Consider the following 21,398-nt stretch of genomic DNA (forward strand, 5'->3'; position numbering starts at 1 on the left):
GCTCAGGATAACTCACCAGCCTGGAATAGAGGGGACCTCACTGGCCACCATGGCTGGCAGAACAGACAACCAGACAGAGGTGCAGCACCAAACTGTCCTACCTTGGCATTCCTTTAGCAGCAGTAGTGTTTTGCTACATCCTTGCACTTGGCCAACGCTTTTTTCCCAACCAAGTGATTCATCAAAGGACACTTTGTTCCGAAGCAAATTCCCCTCAAGAGTCTTGGAAGTGTTCCAAACCCCAGCAGCAAGCGTTTGCCCCTCTGCCTTCCCACCTTACCCTGCAGCAGGCTGCTGGTGGTGAAATCATGGTTCTGTGGAAATTTAGGGGAGCTGGTGTGACTTCAGGCTGGTGTGTCTCTGAGGAGCCAGCTTAGCTAATTGGGAAAGGGCTGAGGTCAGCCCCATCGCCCTCTGTCACTGTCAGGGTTCTAGTACAGGGGTAAGACAGCCTGGAAATTATTCCTCAGGGGAAGTGATAAATAAAGCAGCTCAGTTTTGGAACCCTCAGACAGAGTCCATTGCAGAGGAACAGAGTTTGACCCCCTCCTTGTCCCTCTGCATCCCATGGTGGGTCGATCCCAGTGCTCGATCCTGCTGCCTGGGACAGCTGCCTTTTGGGGCAGCTGGGCAGGTGACACCCAGCCCAAACAGTGGCCACACAATGTCCAGCCTGGTGTCACTTCTGGAGAGCCCATCATGGGCTCTCCACGGTCATGGGACTTGCTGCCTGAGTCCTGTTGGAGAGCTTTGCCTCTTTTTCCTGCTCCCCAGTGCCACGGGGCAACCCTCAACCAGCCACAAAAAAAACGGTTGCAGCACCCAAAAACTCCCTCTGGGTGGGCTCCCATTATCTCCTGCATTCCAGGCCGTGTCACCCTGGATGAGGTGGCTGCTCCCCAGGCAGCACACAGGGGGACAGCCTGTCCCCCGGGGGGGTTGGCAGCACACTGCCTCTGAGGCGAGAGCTGGCTCGGGGCTTTGTTTTATGTCCTGTTTATCCTGCCGAGAGAAACAGAGGAGTTCAGTGTGCAGGAATCTCGCATCCTTGCCCCACTCCCCTGCCACATGAAAGCTGCTGAGCAAACAGGAGAAAATGAAAGGCGATTGCACCCCGCTGGGTTTCCGCACCGCCGACCCCGCTGCCAGCTCTTACATAAGCCCTCGGCTTGGCCCAGTACCATGCTCGGGGCTTTTTTTCTTGTAAACCAAACAGCTGCCCCAACACAGCCCCTCCAGGACCCTGAAGTTGTGCCATCCCCTTTGCTAATCTCGTGAACAGTTCTCTCCTGCCTCCTTGCCAGCCTGTTGGGTTTTTTTTGGTCCTTGTCAAATAAGAGGTAAGGCCTGGGCAGCCCCTCGGTACACATCTGTTTGTTGGTATGGCAGGACATGGGTGGTGGGTGACAGCCAAGCCAGGATGTCCCCACAGTCCCCAAACTAAACAGAACACCACAAGTTGCCACCACTGAATGTCTTCAAATTGAAAAAGAGTCGGTTTAGATTAGATATACAAAAGAAATTCTTCCCTTTGAGTGTGATGGGGCACTGGCACAGGCTGCCCAGAGCAGCCATGGCTGCCCCTTTTCTGGAAGTGTCCAAGGCCAGGTTGGATGGGTCTTGGAGCAACCTGGAATACCAGAAGGTGTCCCTACCCATGGCAAGGAAACTAGATGGGCTTTCATGTCCCCTCCAACCCAAACCATTCTGGCATTCCATGACCGATCTCATCACACCCCTTTCAAGACTGAGCACTGAGTCATATTACCTTCTCCTGCTTGGAAAAGGAGATGCTTTGGCCCAAATATCAGCTCCATACCATGAAACCTCACCTCCTTCGGCTTCACTTCCAGAGCATCACAGGTCTGTCACCACTGGCATGGGTGTGTGTCCTCTCCACCAAACACACACTGAAGCACCAGGACAAACTGTCCCTGTTTTCTGATCTTGATCTTGTCATCTTTGGCTGTCGAGCAGTCCTCAGGTATTAAGGGTGTCCCCAAACATGTGTTTTGCATGTGTCATGAAGATTCATTTCCCCAGCTCTCCTGGGCACTCTCTCAAGTCTCATTCTCCCCCACACCAGTCCCACAACCCTGTGGGGCACCCCAGGAGCAGCCCCTCAGACAATCCTGCACCTGCCATCCATCAGTCTCTGCAGTGCAAAAGTGTTCTTACTTCTTACATCTTTTGACTCTGTTTAATATTTTCTAATTAAAAGCAATTTTAAAAAGTAAAAAAAAAAATTTCCTGAGTTCAAACTGCCTATTTAAACCTAACACCACAGCAGTCCTGTTTACCTGTGCACTCCCTGAGACCTCAGTAGGGAACTCCTCACTTTCCTGCATGCACAACAGAGGAATTAAATCAAAATAACTCTCACTTGGAGCTGTGGCAGAATTGGGCAAATCCGGTTTGGCTATCTCTCTTTAGACTACATCTTGCAAACAGAAGGGCTGGAAACAATTTTGCTTTAATTGCTTTTTAAAATGCAGCCAGCAGATGGTTTGGTAACCTGAATTCATGACTCTTTCCACAGCTCCAGGCTGTTGGCTGGGAAACTAAAGCCAAGAACAAGCCAGGTAGTGAGAGATCCATCCTGCTTGTTTTACTGAAGTGCTTGTCATGATGCCCAAGACAGGGCCGTCTGGGCTGGCTGAGAGGGAAAATTTGCAAGTTCACCACAGCCTGTGGTGTCAGGGCCACAATGTTCAGAAACACCCTGGTAAGTCTGGAGAGCCCAGGAGTATATAACATTGTCCACAGTTTCCTTGGAGAGCATGGCATGGTCCTTCTGTGGCACAGGGGACAGGCCCTGGCCACATGTCCCTTTGTCCCTGGGGGCTTTTCCCATGAACCCATGCCCAAGAGCATCCTAACTGCTCCTGAAAGGCTCATGAATTAGGCAGGCAGAGTCTTTTTCTTGTTGGCCCTTGCCCTGACCTGCTGTGTGACTTCCCACTAGTACCTTCACCTCTCCATGGCAGTCACAGGATTTCTGGGCCAGTGACCATGATGTCTCTACGCCCGTTAAACTGGGAACAGGGACTACCAGAGCTACACACCAGTTGCAGAGCTGTGCACTACAGCAGGGTTTTAACACACCCAGGCTGACCCCCTGACCCAAGTGGTTTATCCTTCACAAGTTAGTCCCCACCTCTCCAGGAAGACCCAGGTGTTCCACATCCCACAGTACCCAGCCACAGGGCTCTGCCCCAAAACCAGCCAGAGAGGAGCTAAGTCCACCCCAAGAACCCTGCAAATATCTCATGAAGCTGTTTTTCTGTTACCAAGTAATTCGAAATTCTTGGAAGGCAATCAGGAAAGTACAAAGTATTCCAGCTCAGGACAGCCTGGGACTCATTCCTTAGAGGCACAATGGTTGTTTACTCAACCCCTCATACATTAATATATAAAAATTCATGAGTTTAATTGTAAACAAGAAGTACTGGCTTTACAGTGGTGTCTATTTAACAATAGTGGTTCCAGCCTGAATGCTGATTTTGTTGTTATGGTTCCTCTAATCTGGCTATCAGAGGGTCAAGATCTTGCAAAATTATGGGAAATATTTCAAGCCCATTTATTTCTGGTTTTGAAATGCATCCCTCTGAAACCCAAGGCCAAAGAAAGACTATTTCAAATCAGCATCGAAGAGCACAGGCAGGGAGAAGAGCTGTTTGTGCCAGCACTGTCCTCTGGCTCAAGAATAAATGAGAAAAAAGTCGGCCATGGATACGTTTGTGCTGGAAATCTGCAGGAGATTCCTAACAGTTGAGAGGGAAGGTTACCAAGACAGTTTCCTAAGGGGAGTGGCAGAACAAAAAATATCCCAAACTAACCATTTTCCAAGACAAAGCACAACTAGCTTCTGGAAGCACTTGTACTAGTGGGTTGCTGTGATGAGCTGGTCTCATCTGCATTCATCAGCTCAAGGATTCTAAGCCCAAAGGTCCAGGACTCTTCACAACAATCCATCTGAGGAAAGCCTCTGAAACTTCATCCTAAGAGAAATCTGGCAAGACCAGCTCCCTCTCCCAGGAGGAGCTGTGGTGGACGAGCATCCTCAGTCAGTTTGCAGACACCATAGATTGGGGGGGGGAGTGTTGATCTGCTGGGGTGTAGGAAGGCTCTGCAGAGGGATCAGGATAGGCTGGATCAGTGGGCAGAGGCCACTGGTATGAGGTTCAACAAGGTCAAGTGCTGGGTTCCCACAACCCCTTGCAATGCTACAGGCGGGAGGCAGAGTGACTGGAGAGCTACCTGGTGAGAAAGGACCGGGGGTGCTGGTTGGCAGTGGCTGAACAGGATTCAGCACCTGCTTAGGTGACCAAGAAGGGTAATGGAACACGGTCTGTATCAGCAATAGTATGGCCAGCAGGACCAGGGCAGTGACTGTTCTGGGCACTGCTCAGGCACCTCAAATCCTGTGTCCAGCTCCTCACTGGCACCTCACTACAAGAAGGACACTGAGGTGCTGGAGTGTGTCCAGTGAAGGGCAACTGAACTGGGGAAGGGTCTAGAGGGCAAGTCCTATGGGGCAGCTGGGGTGACTCAGCCTGGAGAAAGAAAAGGAGGCTCAGGAGGGATCTTCTCACTCTCTACAACTCCCTGAAAGGAGGTTGTAGCCAGGTGGGGATTATTTACTTCTTCTAAGTAATAAGCAATAGGGCAAGAAGAAATAGCCTCAACTTGCACCAGGGGAAGTTTAGGTTGAATATTGGGAAAAATTTCTTTATCAAAAGAGTTGTCAGGGATTAAAACAAGCTGCCCAGAGAAGTGGTGTAGTCACTCTCCCTGGAGGCATTTAAAAGACATGTAGATGTGGCACCTGGGCACATGGTTTAGTGGTGGCCTAGGAAGTACTGGGTTAACAGTTGGACTTGACAATCTAAAAGGTCTTTTCCATCTGAAATGATTCTGTGATTCCATCTGCAGGATGGACATGGTCCAGAGCTCATTGGAGGTCACCTTTTCTTCCATATTTACTGACTGGCACTGCCACAAGCCCTTCTTACATCAGATCTGTGCAGCCTCAAGCTTTCCAGCTGGTCCTTCCTACAGACATCTCTCCCTTTTGGGTCTGATGCTTTGCCACAGGTAGTGAGATGATACTGTGGCTATGGGCTCCAAGAGGTTCACCAGGACATCCATGGCTAGGCTAGCATCACTTCCCAACTCCTCTGCAATACACACACTGCTGTTTCAGGCTAGGGAACATGGTTTTAAGGTCAGATTTCTCACATCTCCTGATCAACAGCAACTTGTTTCGGTAGGCCTGAGCAGGACGAAATCCATCCTTCTGCTTGCAGAGTCAGAGCAGATCAGTTAGCTTCATCCCAGTGCTTTCTCACACTCATGCAGAACTCTGAAACCTCCACACAAGCCCTTGCTCTAAGTGGGTGAGGAGAGACAAGTCAGAGAGCACTTTCCTGGATGATTAGGGCTTGTGTGAATCCGCAGTGGGTTGTTCTTGGGACAGAGCCTCAGGAGCAGCAGACTGCAGGCTAATCTCAAGAAAACTGCTCAAGAGGAGGAGGGAAATTTCCTGAATAGGAGGTTCATGTATTTTTATCTTTGCTGCTGTCAAAGGGCAATAGCTGAGATTGCAGTGTCTTGGAAAGCCTCCATGAAGGCTATCTCCTGAGGACATCAGCAAGTCTGGAAAACCACCTTCACTCTCTTGATAAAGGTTTCAGCCAACAGCTGCGCTTCAAGGCAATTTCCCAGGCAGCAATTACTTCTACTGGCTAGAAATGCATCAGCTTAGTGTTTGAGTGAAACCTTTGGCTTGCTCGACTCCTGAAGGTACCTGCTCTCCCGTTGCAGTTCACACTGCCCCAGCTGTAGCTTCTTCCTTGCAGGAACCAGCCAGGCAGGTTATAGGGTGATCACCCAAGTGCTGACAACTCACTATCCAAGGGCAAGAGCTCTCAGACAAGGCCTGATTTCAACCAGTAAATAAATCCAAGAGGAAACGCTCCAGTATTCTTTCTTGTTCGATGGAAGACAGCAGGACATGCTGACATCTGAGAAAATCCGTGAGCCTTTGATCTTTACTGCTGCCTCTGCAGCCAGAGAGATCTGCACTGAGAAGTCACTACTGTATTAAACCTGCTGTGCTACAGTAATGCAAGAGGTAGCATTTGGCTCCCTGTTCACTCCAGCAAGCAGCTACTTCCACAGGCATCATGTGAACATCCACTCTGGGATGTTTATTTCTGTATTTGTCCACAAATAATCTCCTTGGAGGAACCCAAAGCCTGCCCAAACAGCCCACCTCACCAAGGAGGAAACCATCTGCACCAAACCAGCTGAGACCATGCTGATGCTACTCAGGCTGGTATAATAATAATAATAATAATGGCCAGTCTTCGCGAGCGAAGATCCGGGGAAGGTCTTTCCACCTTCCAGCCTGCGCATTGGATTTTTTAGGTGAGACACAGTGTGCGCGGAACTGAGCCCACCCTTTAATCCTAAGGTTCATCTGCCGGGGCCAAGCAAGCTTGGACAGTGGCAGCGAGGTCCTTAGGACGTAGGTGGGTTGCCTTTAAGGGCTAACGAGCCCCACCTGCCCGGGAGTGGCCCTGACCGGGAATCGAACCTGGGTCTCCGCGGTGATAGCGCCGCGCCTTTACCACTAGACCACCAGGGGCTCCACTCAGGCTGGTAAATATTTGTTAAATATCTACCTATAAATATAAATATCCACCTCAGGCTATGGGGGGAAAGGCCCCTTCTGAACCTGTATGGGCTGTGGATACCATCCTGCAGACAGGGTAGGGTGGGAGCTCCTCCCTGACCACCTGCAGTGGCCAGAGTGGAGCACAAAGCCAAATTGCTCCCTGTTTGTCTTGGATGACCTGACCAGAGTTTCCCACAGCATGACTCTTCTGTGCTGACCAGGAGTGGATTTCCTGCCTTTTGAGCTAAATTTTCCCATCATTTCACTAAGTGCCTCCTTATTTCCTTCATCAGAACCAATCTTTCCATTAGGGAGGCAGCACTGCAGCCCGGGGCTCTTTGGCAGGGAGCTGGGAGAGAGGTTTGGTGGTCAGTGAGTAAGCACTGCTGGTTCATGTCTGGAGCTGGAACAATGGAAAGGACCTTCCCTCCCTCCCCCAGGTGGATCAAGCACGGACATGCAGTGCCCTCTGCTGATTTGGCCACTGAGGGAGGTGCTGGAAGGAGCAGCATCCAGGGCTTGGCAGCTTTGCAAACCTCTGAAGGGGCAGCCAAGCCTCCAGCCTCCCTGCAGGCTAGACAGGGACTGGACATTCCTCTCTGCTGATGATCTGCCATTTATTACAGCACTTGGAGCAGATGTTTGAGAAGCTGAGCTGGTAGGAGAGGCCTAGGTGGGTTCCATCAGCTAACTCCACACCTGCAGGCTAAAACTACGTCTAAAAAAGCCAGGACATTTAGGGCAGGTTGCCCAGAGAAGCTGTAAATGTCCCATCCCTGAAGGTGTTCCAAGGCAGATTGGATGGGGCTTGGAGCAAACTGGTCTAGTAGGTTGGGGTCAGGGGTTGAAACTAGATGATCTTTAAGATCCCTTCCAACCCAAACCAGTCTATGATATTCCCTGTGCAGTCCCACTCACTATACTGAGCAATGTTCTCCTCCCCCTAAGCAATGGGGAGGGGGCAAAGCCTGGCAGGATGGGCATAGCATTACAGGACAAGGAGCCAGTGGAGGAGGCAAAATAATATTCTCTTTCCCCTTGACATGAGGCTCTCTTTTCCAAAAGAAATGGGCTGCTTCATCTTGAAAAAGTGGAGGGAAGCAGACACATGGGGGGGGCAGGCTGGTGATCCAAACTGTCCCAGGGAGTGGAAAACCCTTTCCAGGAATTGCACAAATCAAGTGTGAAATGGAGACGTCACCCACACCAGGAACTCAGTGAATTACTGCTCTTGCTACAGAAGCCTTCACGGCAAAACAAAGATAGAAATTATTTAAACAAAGGCCCAGAAACTTCCCTTGCAGTATTCCTGTTTACTAGACTGAAGGCAAGGCTAGTTGTAGCCCAGCATCATTAGCTGCAAGTCCAGTATCAGTGGATTTAGTGGCTGCATGGAGCCTCTGCCCAACTCTTCTGAGCGAGCCAGGAGAACTGCAGGGTGAAGGCAGCTCCAAACTTGGGTAGAAAGAACATCCAAGCTGTTTTAGCTGGAGCTGGCAGAGCCCCTGGATCCCCACCCTTGCATCAAAGCAAACCTGGAGCTGCTCCTGAAGTAACATTAAGCAGGACATCCACAACTCAAAGCAGGTCACACTGGAAGGAACCACTTTGTTTTTCTTCTCCACCACCCTGTCAAACCCTCCCCAGTTCATTTGAGAGTAAAAAAAACTTTAGGTGAGGTTTAAAGGCCACAATACAGGCAGCAAAGTCCGTTCTTGGTTAATAAGATTCACTTTAAGAGATAAGTCTTATTTGCATCTAGGGAGTGATAGGGGTTTATAACACTGGCAGCAAACTGAGCCCCAACAGGTTTACGTGGCACAAGCAATGTCCAGCCTGATAGTCATCTCCTGGTCCTGGACTGAAATCAGCTCTTTCCCCTGACTGCAAAGACTGCACATTCCTTATCTGCACTGCCAGGGAAGTTCATTCAAGTTTTGTGGCATTTCCCTCGCCCTTAGTTTTTCCAGGACTTCTAGGTGATCAGGACACAAAGCAAGTGCAAAAGGATCTGGCTCAGTTTGTACTGGATTCCAAGGCAGGGTTCCCTTCCTCCTTATTTCTAGCCATGGCTCTTCAAGCACTGCCAGTCCCCCCGTCCTCCAGGTACCCACATCTCCTCTCTGCTGTTGGTCCCCACTTGTTACGTACCATGCTTGACATCCTCCAGAACACAGGAGACCTCTGCACCTTCACACTGTGCCTCTGTCTCTTTGGAACTCCTCCAGCTGAGACAAGTGATTCAGCTTCGAGCTGATGTGAGAAATCAAGTCTCTCCAGGAAACCAAAACATAATTCCAGAGGGGAAGAGCACATGAAACCACATAGAGCATCAACACAGAGGCCAGACTGAAAGCCTCAGTGCTTCTCTTGGGTCTTCTTGTCCAGTCTGACTTCTTTCTCATGAGCATTCTTTGTGATGTTTCATGGATGTATCAGCCAAGGACACTCCTCCCTCCCCCAAAACACAGCTACCCTGCAACAGAGCCCGGCTGCTGTCTAACTGATGACAATTATATGCTTTAGGTAAAGGCAAAAAGAATACAGGGCTACACAAATTCATCTGAGGAAGAAATTAAGCTCAGGCCACACAGACCTGATGCCTTCTGGCATCCTTCCTAAGGAGCATCCCAAGCCCAACACCTTCCAAGGTACTCACATCCTTTAGCACAGAGCCAGGGATAGGGCTGAGAGTTGGTGTGAACATCGCCATGAGGGCATTATGTGGTGTCCATGACCTGTGTACTCTTTTGCCAAACCCACCTCTAGCCCACGTGTGCTGAGAGTGCACAGGCAGTATCTGTGTAACTGCACCTCATGGGGAGATACCTGGCTGGGACGACGGGCTCCCCTCTGCACACTGTACCTTCGTGTTATCTCACACCCACTGTAAAGTGCTGACGGAAGAAATGCTGAATCAGGAGTGCTCAGATGGAAGAAATTAGTTTGTTTTTAGCACCAGCATGGTCCTGTGCTGATTCGAAGCGTTACTGCTTGGGGAGCAGAGGATGTGAGATTCTGTGCCTGGCACTCTGAGGAACAGCTTGTTTCTAAACAACAATGAAATGTGCTGTATCTGGGAAATGGTGCAGCCAAGGGGACCCATGATACCCTTTTCTGACAAGCCAAAATTATTTCTTAGTACCTTCTGGCCTCTTGTTTGCAGCCCTATGATGAGGTGCCTTGGTTGCTGACAGAACTTGCAGCGGCCGCACTCAGAGCTCCCAACTACACCGAGGGCCAAGGCCAGCCCTGTTTTCTGTACCACTGGTGTGGTCACCAGCAGGTTGTTACCTCAGAGAAGGCAACAAAATCCACAGCCGCTCTTCAGGAGCATGCCCCAAGCAGGCAAACATCTCCTGTTTGGCTGAGCTCAGCAGCCCTGCCTGATAAAAGATGGGATGGAGCTGCTCGGACAAAAGGAGAAGAGAACGTTTCCAGTACTGGCTCTGCTCCCATCAGATAGAGAGTGCATGGCACAAAGTCCCAGAGGTACAGCTCTGGGGTGGCCTCAGGACACCACCAAGCCAGGCAGTGACAGGTAACTGCCCAACTTACTTCTTACTGGGTTACAACTTACAATCTTACTGGGGTGCTTTGCGACACGGGAGCAGTCCCTCAACATGGGAAAGAGCCACGGCCATCCAGGCCTCCTCCACCTGGAAAATGCCCACTGGCACCAGAGTTAGTTGGGGAGATGAGGCATAATACCCTGCCAAAGCCCATGTCCCAGCCTTGCCAAGGCTCAGCTGTGGGAGCAGCTTCACCCCACTCCTGAAAAAAAACAGCTGACCAAGTCCATGCTGTCCCCAATACACATTCACAGGTACTACTCCCTGCCTCAGTTTTCCCAGCTGTCAAAATCATCCTACCCCAAGGCCTGGCAAGAGCCATCTGAGGCTTCTCCATCTGTGACCAGGACAGTGTGGGCAGCCCCACAGTAGCCTCTGGTAGGCAGAAGGGAGGGAAGCAGGCAGAAAAGGGTGACCCTACCATCCCACTCGGTCACCTCTCCTGTCTGGGTGCTCCATGGGGAGCAGGGAGTTGCACAAACCCGGGGCCAAGGAGCATGTCCAGCAGACACCCATTGCTTCCTGAAACCGTCTGGCTTCTCTAAAGGAGCTGGACCCTCTGCCGAGGGGGTCTCGTGTGTCTTCTGTCCCCACAAAGTCAGCATAGAAAACATCCATCTGTATCCCCGCGGTTCTGGCAGTGCGACATTGCCATCTGCTGCCTGATGCACGGCAGGACACGCCAGCCTGCCTCTGTCACCACGCTTAGCCCTCCTCCAGCCATCCCTGGGCGGATGGACAAGTGTCCCTGCGAGGACCCTCCAGCAACGAGTGCCACAGGCACTGGGGCAGCAACCATGCCACCGTCTCCACACTGAGCTCACAGCTCCAACCCAGTAGCAAGGAGCACAGGGCAGCTGTGCTTCATCTCCCCACACACCTCTGGGTCTATCCTACTCCAGGGTATGTGACTGGTATGCTTATTTGTGACTAATGAACATGAAGCCACCACCCAGCAGCACACGGATGGCAGAGCAGACTCCCAAAACTGGGTCATGTTCCTTGCTTTCATAATTTGGGTTGAAAGGGATATTTTCTATGTCATCTAGTCCAAGCTCCCTGCAATGAGCAGGGACATCTTCAACTAGGTCAGGTTACTCAGAACCCTGTCCAACCTGACCTTGAACATTACCAGAGATGGGGCAACCACCACCCTTCTGGCCAAACTGTGCCAGTGTTTTCCCACCCTCACAAGCAAGAATTTTAACTGTTCTGAGCTGCTGTATGACAAGACCCCGGCACTGAATGCTACCCTCCACCCTGCTGGTGACTCAACCACCAAATGGGAACACGTACCTCCAACTCTTGTGCCTTGAGTTCTTCATCTGGAAACACAAAGATAGTATTTTTTAACTCACAGTCACACCAAGAGATGTTCACTTATTTTAAACTTGAAAGCACCTACATACTGTTTCTACAGCTTAAGATAGGAGATGCCATGAAAGGGAGAAAAGTAGTTCAAAAGTAGTTCAAAATTGGTAGTTCAAAATTGGTAGTTCAAAAGTTTATCCCTCAAAGAAGAAATTGGATTTCCAGCTATACTAGTCCTGCAATGGACCTGGGAGCAGCTTAGACTGGGTAGTGTTTGGATTTCTTCCCACTGTTGCTTCTCTGTGGGCAAGTAATGTGGTGTTTATCCCATAAACTAACTCTTGCAACCAGGGAAAATACCAGGCAGATTTCAGAGCAGTCCAGGGTCTGAAAAGAAAAAAAGTAAGGATTTTACAAAGAAAAATAATGTTAAAAAGCATTTACCTGCATGCCATAGATGCAGCATCTCACAAGGCTTTTCCTTGGCTTTTCCTTCCCAGTGCTCCGCTGCAGGGAGAACCAACTCAGGAAAACTTGTTACTCACAGACCCAAGCGGAGAGGACAGCTTATTTTACCCTGTTTCAAAAGGCTGAAGAGGAAGAGCGATAAGAAATAAGAAATCCATGTGAATTTCTGCAGTGGTAAGAAGGGACCTTTGAAATTTAAACCAGAAGTTGATTCAACGAACCCACTAACTCTGACCTGCACCATGAAAATGAATGTTTAGAATCTTTTCTAGAAAGGATAAGTGAGGATGATGGAATCATAATTGCTACGCATGCTTTTGAGGAGGAGGATCTGGAGATACTTTAGTAACTTCTTCCATGACCCCTCTGAAGAAGACCACTGTTTGCTGGCAATATATCATTCCTTCGTAATTGTAATAAAAGAGTTTGGATTTTTAAGAATTGACCATTCATTGTCTCTGCCCCACAAAAAAATGCCTGGCTATGGATATTGGTGCGTGTCCTTAGATGTTCCTGGAGTTCATCAGAGGGATTGGAGCACTTCTGCTATGAGGAAAGCCTGAGAGAACTGGGATTTGTCAGCCTGGAAAAGAGAAGATTTTGGGATGACCTAATTTCAGCCTTTCTGTACCTGAAGTGAACTCAGGGGAAAGATGGAACAACACTATTTACAAGAACATATAACAACAGGGAAAAGGGGGATGGTTTCAGACTGAAAGAGAGTAGGTTTAGATTAGATATTAGCAAAAAGTTCTTTACTATGGGTCTGGTGAGACTCTGGCACGGGTTGCCCAGAGAAGCTCTGGCTGCCCCATCTCTGACGTATTCAAGGCCAGGTTGGAACTTAGTCTAGTGGAAGACGTCCCTGCCAATAGCAGGGGTTTGGAGTGAGATGATCTTCAAAGAATCGTTCCATGATTCTATGAACAGCCTAGGCTCCCAGAGCAACGGGAGTTCCATAAACCGCTCCGCCGGAGTGGTGGGAAGAAATCCCGGTCGCAGGATTTGAACGGGGCTGCGGAGTTGAGCCGGGAGCGAGGGATGTGGCTGTCCTTGTCGCTGGGGAAGGGTCGCGTGCTCGGCCCGGTCCCGCCCCCCCCGCCCCTGCAGCCGCCACCGCTGCGCCGAGATCACCGGCGCGAGGGATGAGCGGGGACTGGGAACCCCCAGGTAGGGCGGGGAGAATGGGGCAACGGAGCGGGGAAAAGATGGGAGTTCGTGCTGCCGCGAACAATAAATCCTTTTCTTTTTACTTGTATATTTATTATTATTCAGCCGACATCGCTATTAGAACATTCTCCTCCCCCGCTGCAGGGACTCAACGGCCATGGTTACGGAGTTAAACCACGCAGCGCCAGCCTCCCTTGGAAAGTTTTCCTTCCTCAAAGGCAGCAGCAGGTCAGTTAGAGGGCTGGGGGTGAGGAATACCCCTGTTACCCAGCTATCTATTAAATTAACGAGTATGTCTGAAGTTGGCGGTGAGTCGAGCCATGATGTTCCAGGCAGTGACTAACGAGGACTAATACAGATTTTTTTCTGAATAGCATCAGGAGAAATTGCGGCTTGTTTGGCTCATGAAGCCGACCTTTCTGAGATGTGATTAAAACCTTTCTCTGAAAGTATATTGCTCTTTTAATGGCCCGTCTTCGCGAGCGAAGATCCGGGGAAGGTCTTTCCACCTTCCAGCCTGCGCATTGGATTTTTTTAGGTGAGACACAGTGTGCGCGGAACTGAGCCCACCCTTTAATCCTAAGGTTCATCTGCCGGGGCCAAGCAAGCTTGGACGGTGGCAGCGAGGTCCTTAGGACGTAGGTGGGTTGCCTTTAAGGGCTAACGAGCCCCACCTGCCCGGGAGTGGCCCTGACCGGGAATCGAACCCTGGTCTCCGCGGTGACAGCGCGGCGCCTTTACCACTAGACCACTTGGTAAACCTACTGAAAGGAAATAGGCAAGTTTTGTATTTATATATGCTCGAAAATACAAAAATATATATGTTTTTATATGTGTGTTCTTACATGTATTCAAAGATGTCTTACTCGACCTTCCAGTACTTGAAGGGAGAGTGTGGAAAAGAGGGAGAACGACTTTTTACATGGACATATAGTGGCAGGACAAGGGGGAATGTTTGCAAATGAAAAGAAGAGAGATTTAGATTAGAAATTATAAAGAAATTTTTCCCCATGAGCGTGGTGAGGTCCTGGCACAAGCTGCCTAGAGAACCTGTAGAAGTGTTCAGGGCCAGATTGGATGGAGCCCTGAGCAACCTGGTCTAGTGGAAGTGTCCATACCCATGGCAGGGGGCTGGAAGGTCCTTTCCAATCCAAACCATTCTGGGATTGTATGATTTTTTCATCTTTACATGAATTTAAATTGGAAATTATCAATTTATATTTATAGTGAAGGCTGTATGATGATAGAGAATTTAAACTTCACTGAACATATTCTGTGTTTCATATGCTGAATGTATGTTTTCTAAATATCTAACTGTAGATGATTCTGTTTCTCCTGTTGTCTAATAGTCTGTGCCAGTTTTATAAAAAGAAAAATACCTTTAGCGTTATATATTTATCTTATGTTAGTATCAGAAGAATCACTGATGAAACAGGTGTTATATTTTCTAGGGAGGACTTTAAAGAGAGATGAAAATGAGATGGCTTTATCATTTCTGGGTGTGCACATAATTGATAAGCTGCAGATGGACATAGGTTTTGCCTCAGAGGATGGATTTGAGTGTGGACTGGGACTCCGTGAATAACACTAGTGACACAGGTGAGAAACATTCAAATTTTTCCAGAAAGACAGCTAAACAGGGAGGCCACACACTTGGCCTGCACAAGGAGGTAGACATGAATTACTCAGAGATGTGCAGTCTTCTTTTCAACCCTGCTGGACCTTCAGGTAAGCAGGAGCTTCCTGCGGAGCTGCAGTGTGACGATAAAGACGGCTGTGAGTCCTACTATCAGAAAGAAAGTGAGAGTCCAGCTGGGGTGTTTGTCCCTTCCAGTGCTAAATTTGACTTTGAAGGTAAAGATTTAAACCACAGCTCCTCCGACTGCTCCAGGAAACCACGGGGAAGAGTCCGCAGTGGTAATGAAAATACCATTCTTGGTGATGTGTTTGCCGAGGATCTGGAGCCGACATCCGGGGAAGCGTTGCCTTATCGGTGCAAGTGTGCTTCTTTCCAGAGCATGAGTGAGCTGCAGGAGCAAAAAAAACTCACCTTGTGAAACACTACTTCCGCTGTCTTATTTGAGCAAAAGATTTCTTCCGTGCGGCAAACCTGTGCATGCACAAGCTCATTCATTCCAGCGACAGACCACACAAATGCCCAGGGTGTGACAAAGGCTTCATCCGCACGTCCGGAGGCACCTGCGCAACATGTACAGAATCGAGTGCTCCATAGTGGTCCTGGGAAATGGCATGACCAGGAACCCCGGGTCCGTGGTGCACCATAACCAGCACACTGTTGAGTACAGTGATCAGCCTTGTACAGAAAGCCAGAAACCAGAGTAAAACAACTACAAATATTACACCTGCCTGATGTGCGGCAAAGGTTTCGACAAGCCCAACCTGCTTTCCAAACACTAAGTGATCCACTGGGAAGACAAGCCCTACAAGTGCCAGGAGTGTGGCATGGTGTTTGTCCAGCTGCTCGGGCTGAAGAGGCACTAGCAGACTCATTCTGGGGTGCACACCTTGTGCTGCGAGGATGTTCACCTGGCTGGAGTTGCTCAAGGGCCACCACTCCATCCACACGGGAGAGAAGCCCTATTCCTCTAATTACTGCAGGCATTCCTTCACCAACTCAGGGATCCTACTGAGGAACAAGTGCGCAAATAAATTGGACAAACCTTAATTCTTGGCTGTCATGACCAGCCGACCAGCCCCTGGGGCTGAGAATGGTGTTGTCCAGGTGGATTTCTGGACAAGAAGCCAATTAAAACTCTGAGTAATGCCTTTGCTAATTACGTATTTAAGAAAATGGAAGAGAAGGCGGGTTAAGCAGTTGAAATTAGGCAGCCACGTAGGGAGTGGGGTCAGGCCCCAGGTGGGGGACCAGGCCCTCTCCTCCCCCCGCTTGGACCGGGGGCAGGTGTGGCACTGAAGCTTCCCTTCTCTCTTTTAAGGGAGTGAAGGAAAAAAAAGCTTAAAAGACTGACTGCTTGGACGAAGAGCTGCTGCAAAAGACTTCCGACAAAGGGATAAGGGACTTCCAAGGTCAAAGCTAGCAGTTGCAGGAGAGAGAAGAAGAGTGCGAAGGGGGTAATTTCTCCCCCTTTTGCTCTCTCCCTTCAGCAGGGAAAAGACTGAAAAATAATCCCTACTACTTGTGAAAGTTTGTTGGGGTAAAGAGACCCCCCTGTTGCTCGTGGAGAAACCTACACTGGAATAAGTTGATACATGAGGAAACCAAGACTTCGTGAGAGACCTGAGGTGAGGCAGAATCCTGTTGAAGATTTTCGGACCCTAAGGGATGACCCTTACGCTGCAGCAGAAAACGACTTGGATAAGGATGTTGGGATCCATGTGTGGGATCCATGCCAGACCCATGCTGGAGAAGTCTATCAAGGACTGTTCTCCCATGGGCAGGGACCTCCATAGGGAGACAGGGGTGAACTCAGAAGCCATTATCCCCTGTAACCCTGTGGAAGAAGATCCATGGTAGGCAAGTGTCCCCTTGCAAGACCATGGAAGAAAAACCTTCAGGTTGGGTAACTCCCATCCTCCGGTCTTACCCAGGAGGGAGGTAGGCCCAGCCCTGGAGGCCAACACAGAATGAGAGAGAGATGAAGTATTTCCAGCTGCGATAAGAATGCTGCAGAGTTATTGAGGAGATCTGGAGCTCTGAGAATGGAGAAAGAGACTACTTCTCTTCCTTGGACTGATATAAAAGGGGGAGAAGTATTTCTGTAAATACATAGCACTTCTACTTAACTAGCATTATTGTAGATGTAGTTCTTTAGTAGCTTTTATTTTGATTTTGCTAGTAATAAATGTTCATATTATTTTCCTAAATCCAGTCTCTTTGTCTGCAGAAGCCTTCTCTCAACTAATAGTAATTGGGTGAAGCGTGTGAAATCAAATTAACCCAAAGCAAAACCATGACATTGGCTCATTTGTGGTTTGGTTCCCTTGGTTGCTTCTCACCTGTGCTGGAGAAAGCACCCACTGCGAGCTCTGCCAGGTCCAGACCTGTTGCCTAAAAAGGGAACGCTGCATTGCTGGGCTCTCTGGAACTGGCACCGGTAGAGGTTGCACTGACTGGCTTTGAACTGCTTTGTATAAACAAATAACCCAATTACCATCGAGTAATGAAATGTGAGACTTGTGGAGACTGAAATCACTCACATATGCTAGTGCTCTCTCAAACTGCTGGAATGAGGATGTATCAGCTTGAGCTTTGTGCAAGGATGCACAGACCATGAGACTTCTCTCAACAGGCTTAGTCACTGGATAAATTGGTCCTGGTCTCTTTAGTGTGATGGCTCTCTGACACTGCATTTGGAGATCTGTTGTTGCACGTCTTTGCTAAGTCAAAACAGTCCAGAATTTCCGTCTATCCCTTCTGACCCTCTATATGGTTGAGTTTTATTTTCCACTACATTTTTTTATTTGGAGGGGAAATATATAATGGCCAGTCTTCGCGAGCGAACATCCAGGGAAGGTCTTTACACCTTCCAACCTATACATTGGATTTTTTAGGTGAGACACAGTGTGCGCGGAACTGAGCCCACCCTTTAATCCTAAGGTTCATCTGCCCGGGCCAAGCAAGCTTGGACGGTGGCAGTGAGGTCCTCAGGACGTAGATGGGTTGCCTTTAGGGGCTAACGAGCTCCAATCTGCCGGGGAGTGGCCCTGACCGGGAATCGAACCCGGGCCTCGGCGGTGACAGCGCTGCACCCTTAACCACTAGACCACCAGGGGCTCCCAGGGGAAATATAATATTGGTTATTTAAAGCACAAAAAATCAAACACCACCACCAAAAAACACAACCAGCCAACCAACCAAAAAAACCTACAACCACTTCCTTAATAAGTGCAACAGTTACCATCTGTATTTCACAAATGTTACTAAGTAAGGAATTACCAGTACTTCACGCACTTCTGTGTGATGAGTTGAATGTCTGCTAATAATGGGTAAAGCTTTACTTTGGCTATGAAGGTACATGCTCTTAGCATGAGGGGTTTGAATGCATTTGTGTCTCTAACGGAACCGTGCACTCTATCCAGCTTAGTGTTTTGGTAGGAAGTGTTTGAGAACACAACATTCAAAGAGCAAAAGACCAAATTTAAGCCACCTTTGCTACTCATCTGATAGGAATCTCCTTATTTTAAATCAATTTAAATAAGGAAGCTTCCCATAACAGAACCATGTTTTATGTTCTGTGACATGTTTTAGTCCTACTGAAGTGTCTGCTTGGCTCTTCACTTTGATTTAGATGGTTAGTGAAGAAAAGTTTCCTTACACACTAGCCTGGCAGGCTCGGGTGTTGCCTAGTGCTCCAAGGCTGTAACTTCCAAAGAAGTTGCTATTGATTGCCCAAGTTACGGCAGTGGGTTTTTAACTTTGATACATAATAATGACTTTTTAATCTGCTGTTAACCACCGTGGTAGAAGTATCCACTTTGTCCTTAAGTTGCAGCCTTTATTTCTCTTCCATGTCAGCTTTCTTTAACCAGTACAGTTTTAGGTTTCCAAAGGGCTTTTGCTTGGTCCTCTTAGCAACATCTCAGTCTTATCGGAGGGCTGCTTAGCCTCTCTAAGAGGAAAGGTCTCTGAATGACAGAAATCCTGGCTGAAGGTGGGTAAGTGATTTGCAGAGAGAGGTCAACAGTGCTCGTCTGTGAGGACTGTGCTGTTCAGCACCTTGTGAAGTGACCTGGAGAGAGGACAGATAATGAGGTGTCAAAGCTGTCCAGAAGCTTTCATGAGTTAAGTTTCCGTGGTCACCTTCAAAACCTACTTTTGACTTGTCATCTACAGTCTCTCCTGTTCAGCATCTTGCTGCTCCCTTGGGTATGCAACGCTCTTGCTGCAGGGGAATTTAACACTGCACCACTCTGTACACCGTCATGTTGTGTGACTGTTCTGCCTAGACAGTTGAAGTTGCTTTTCGGTTGTAGCTGTTTGTGGAAATTTTACCTATAGGATAATGGTGAAAGAATTTGGAATGAAGGTCTGTTATATGGGAAAGAACAAATAGTTGATGAAATGAGAACCACTAGGCTTAACTAGAAGTTTATAAAAAAGACAGTTACCTGGAAGGTTGACTCACATATAAAGGGCTTGGATATGTGGAAGGAGTAGTTATAATAGGAGGGTTTCTGAGAAAAGTGTGTTGAACTATCTTAAAAGAAACTTCCATTAACTCCTTTGCAAGCTACAGGACGCGCCTTCGAGGTTAATTTAACCTGAGATTGCCATTTATACACCTTATATTTTTGATCTAAATGTTTTGAAACTCTTGCAGTGTTAGTCTGAACATAAAACATTCCTCCCAGACAAAATGAGTCAGCACAGGAAACTCCACGTATGAATGGAGTGTCAAGAGTAGTTCATCAATTCCACAGGAGAGATGGAATGTGCGGGCTTTTTTTCCTGGGTGGAACTCCGTTGGTTTGGTGTCAGAACCCACGCACTGAAATGACCAGTCTGAGTCCCCAAATGGACTAAGAATGAAGATTCCTCCCAGATAAAATGTACCAGCACAGGGAGCTCCCTCTGTGCATGGAGGACCAACAGTGACACCGCAATTGCACTGGAGAGATGTACGGTAAGGGTTTTCTCTCCTGGCTGGTACTTCATTTGTTTGGTGTCAGAACACCCGTGCTTAAATGACCCGTCTGACTCCCGAGATTGACAAAGAATGAAGATTCCTCCCAGACCAAGGTGTCAGCAAAGGAAGCTCCACGTGTCCATGGAGAGGCAAAAGTGACTCATCAATTGCAAAGGAGACTTGGAAGGTAACGGGTTTTTTTCCTTGGTGAACATTCATTTGTTTGTTGACAGAACCCCTGCACAGAAAAGAGAGGTCTGAGTCCCCAAATAGACTAAGAAGGAATATTCCTCCCAGATAAAAGGTGACAGCACACAAAGCTGTATATGTGCATGGAGTGCCAAGAGTGGCTCACCAATTGCACAGAAGATATGAAGGGTAAGAAGGGAGACTGTCTATGTGCGACGTAAATGGCCTAGTTGTCATGTGCAGTGTGTAGATGAAGTGCCGCGAGGAGCAGGACCAAGGGCCAAAGCCTGGCTTTTTTACGCAGCAGCGGCAGAGTGAACTCTCTGGACTTTACAAGCCTGGAAGCGCTTCAGGTAGAAGCAGGTGAGTACAAGGCAGCGCTGGAGAAGCGTCTCAAGAGAGAAAGCTTGTCAGGACCTATCCTCTCTAATTGCAAACTTCTAAGCGATGGTAGTCCCTTTCTGCTTTGATACCCTCCCATTGCACACATCTGAAGACGTGTGACATGTTCTTCTCAGCTGAATGTGCTCTGAAGGGCTTTCAGGCTGGCAGCGTCCAGAGATTTCTCTCTACCGCTGCCATATAGGGAAAGAAGACAGACGTTGCCGACTTTGCTCTGCTCCTTGAGGCCGTTCTGCTAGTCGCTGAACACAAGAGGTAGGTGATTTCCTTCTCACACTGGCAGAGTCCTTTCTTCTCTTTCGCTCCCACAGATCTGACTTGATAACCTTAGAGAGTCCAGCAAATAAGTCCATGCCAAATAACCCAAAAGGAAAACCCACAGCTAGGTATCTTCTCTCTCTTGAAACCACGAAGCACCACACCAAGTATTGCACTTCTTCTCTCCACGTACCAGCAAAACTCTCAATCATACAGCCGAGATCCACACTGTGCTCTCCAGTTCAAAAAGAAAAGCATGCCAAGAGAGAAGGCTTTCAGTGTCATTCCCCTTTTCTCACTACAAATTTCAAGGCACAGCCATTCGATTGGGAGGGAGTTTCCCCTCTCATGCCTTCAATTGTACAGCCTTCTGCAGAGCGCTGCAGGTTCTTCTCGGCTGTGAGGAGGAGGGTGAGTGTAGCAAGGTCGCTTGGCTCGGCCCGTCCGACTCTGCGAGGGCTGAAGCGGACAATCTCGACTTGCTGCTAAGCGCTTGTCTGGAAGTGCTTCAGAGTACGTCTAGCTGAGATGAAGGTGCAGCGCCTTGTCATATGTGCCAAGTGGAAAGGCTTCGAGGCAGAAAGGGACTGCCAATGTTTAGAAGTTTACAATTCAAAGGGGTAGAGCCCAAAAACTTTCTCTCTTGGCACACTTCCTCGTAGTGCCTTGTTTTCAGTTGCTTGTGCGCTGAAGCCGTTTCAGGCAAAAAGAGTCCAGAACGTCCGCATCATCCCTTGC

General features: G+C 48.6%; 1 pseudogene; it reads left to right on the forward strand.

The window, feature by feature from the left end:
- The first annotated feature begins 13,146 nt into the window (after nt 1-13,146).
- Nucleotides 13,147-16,930, forward strand: LOC126635451 (zinc finger protein 728-like; annotated as a pseudogene).
- The last annotated feature ends 4,468 nt before the right edge of the window (nt 16,931-21,398 follow it).

Source organism: Myiozetetes cayanensis, unplaced genomic scaffold, assembly GCF_022539395.1.
Source record: "Myiozetetes cayanensis isolate MyiCay16 unplaced genomic scaffold, myiCay2020 scf12, whole genome shotgun sequence".
NCBI lineage: Eukaryota > Metazoa > Chordata > Aves > Passeriformes > Tyrannidae > Myiozetetes > Myiozetetes cayanensis.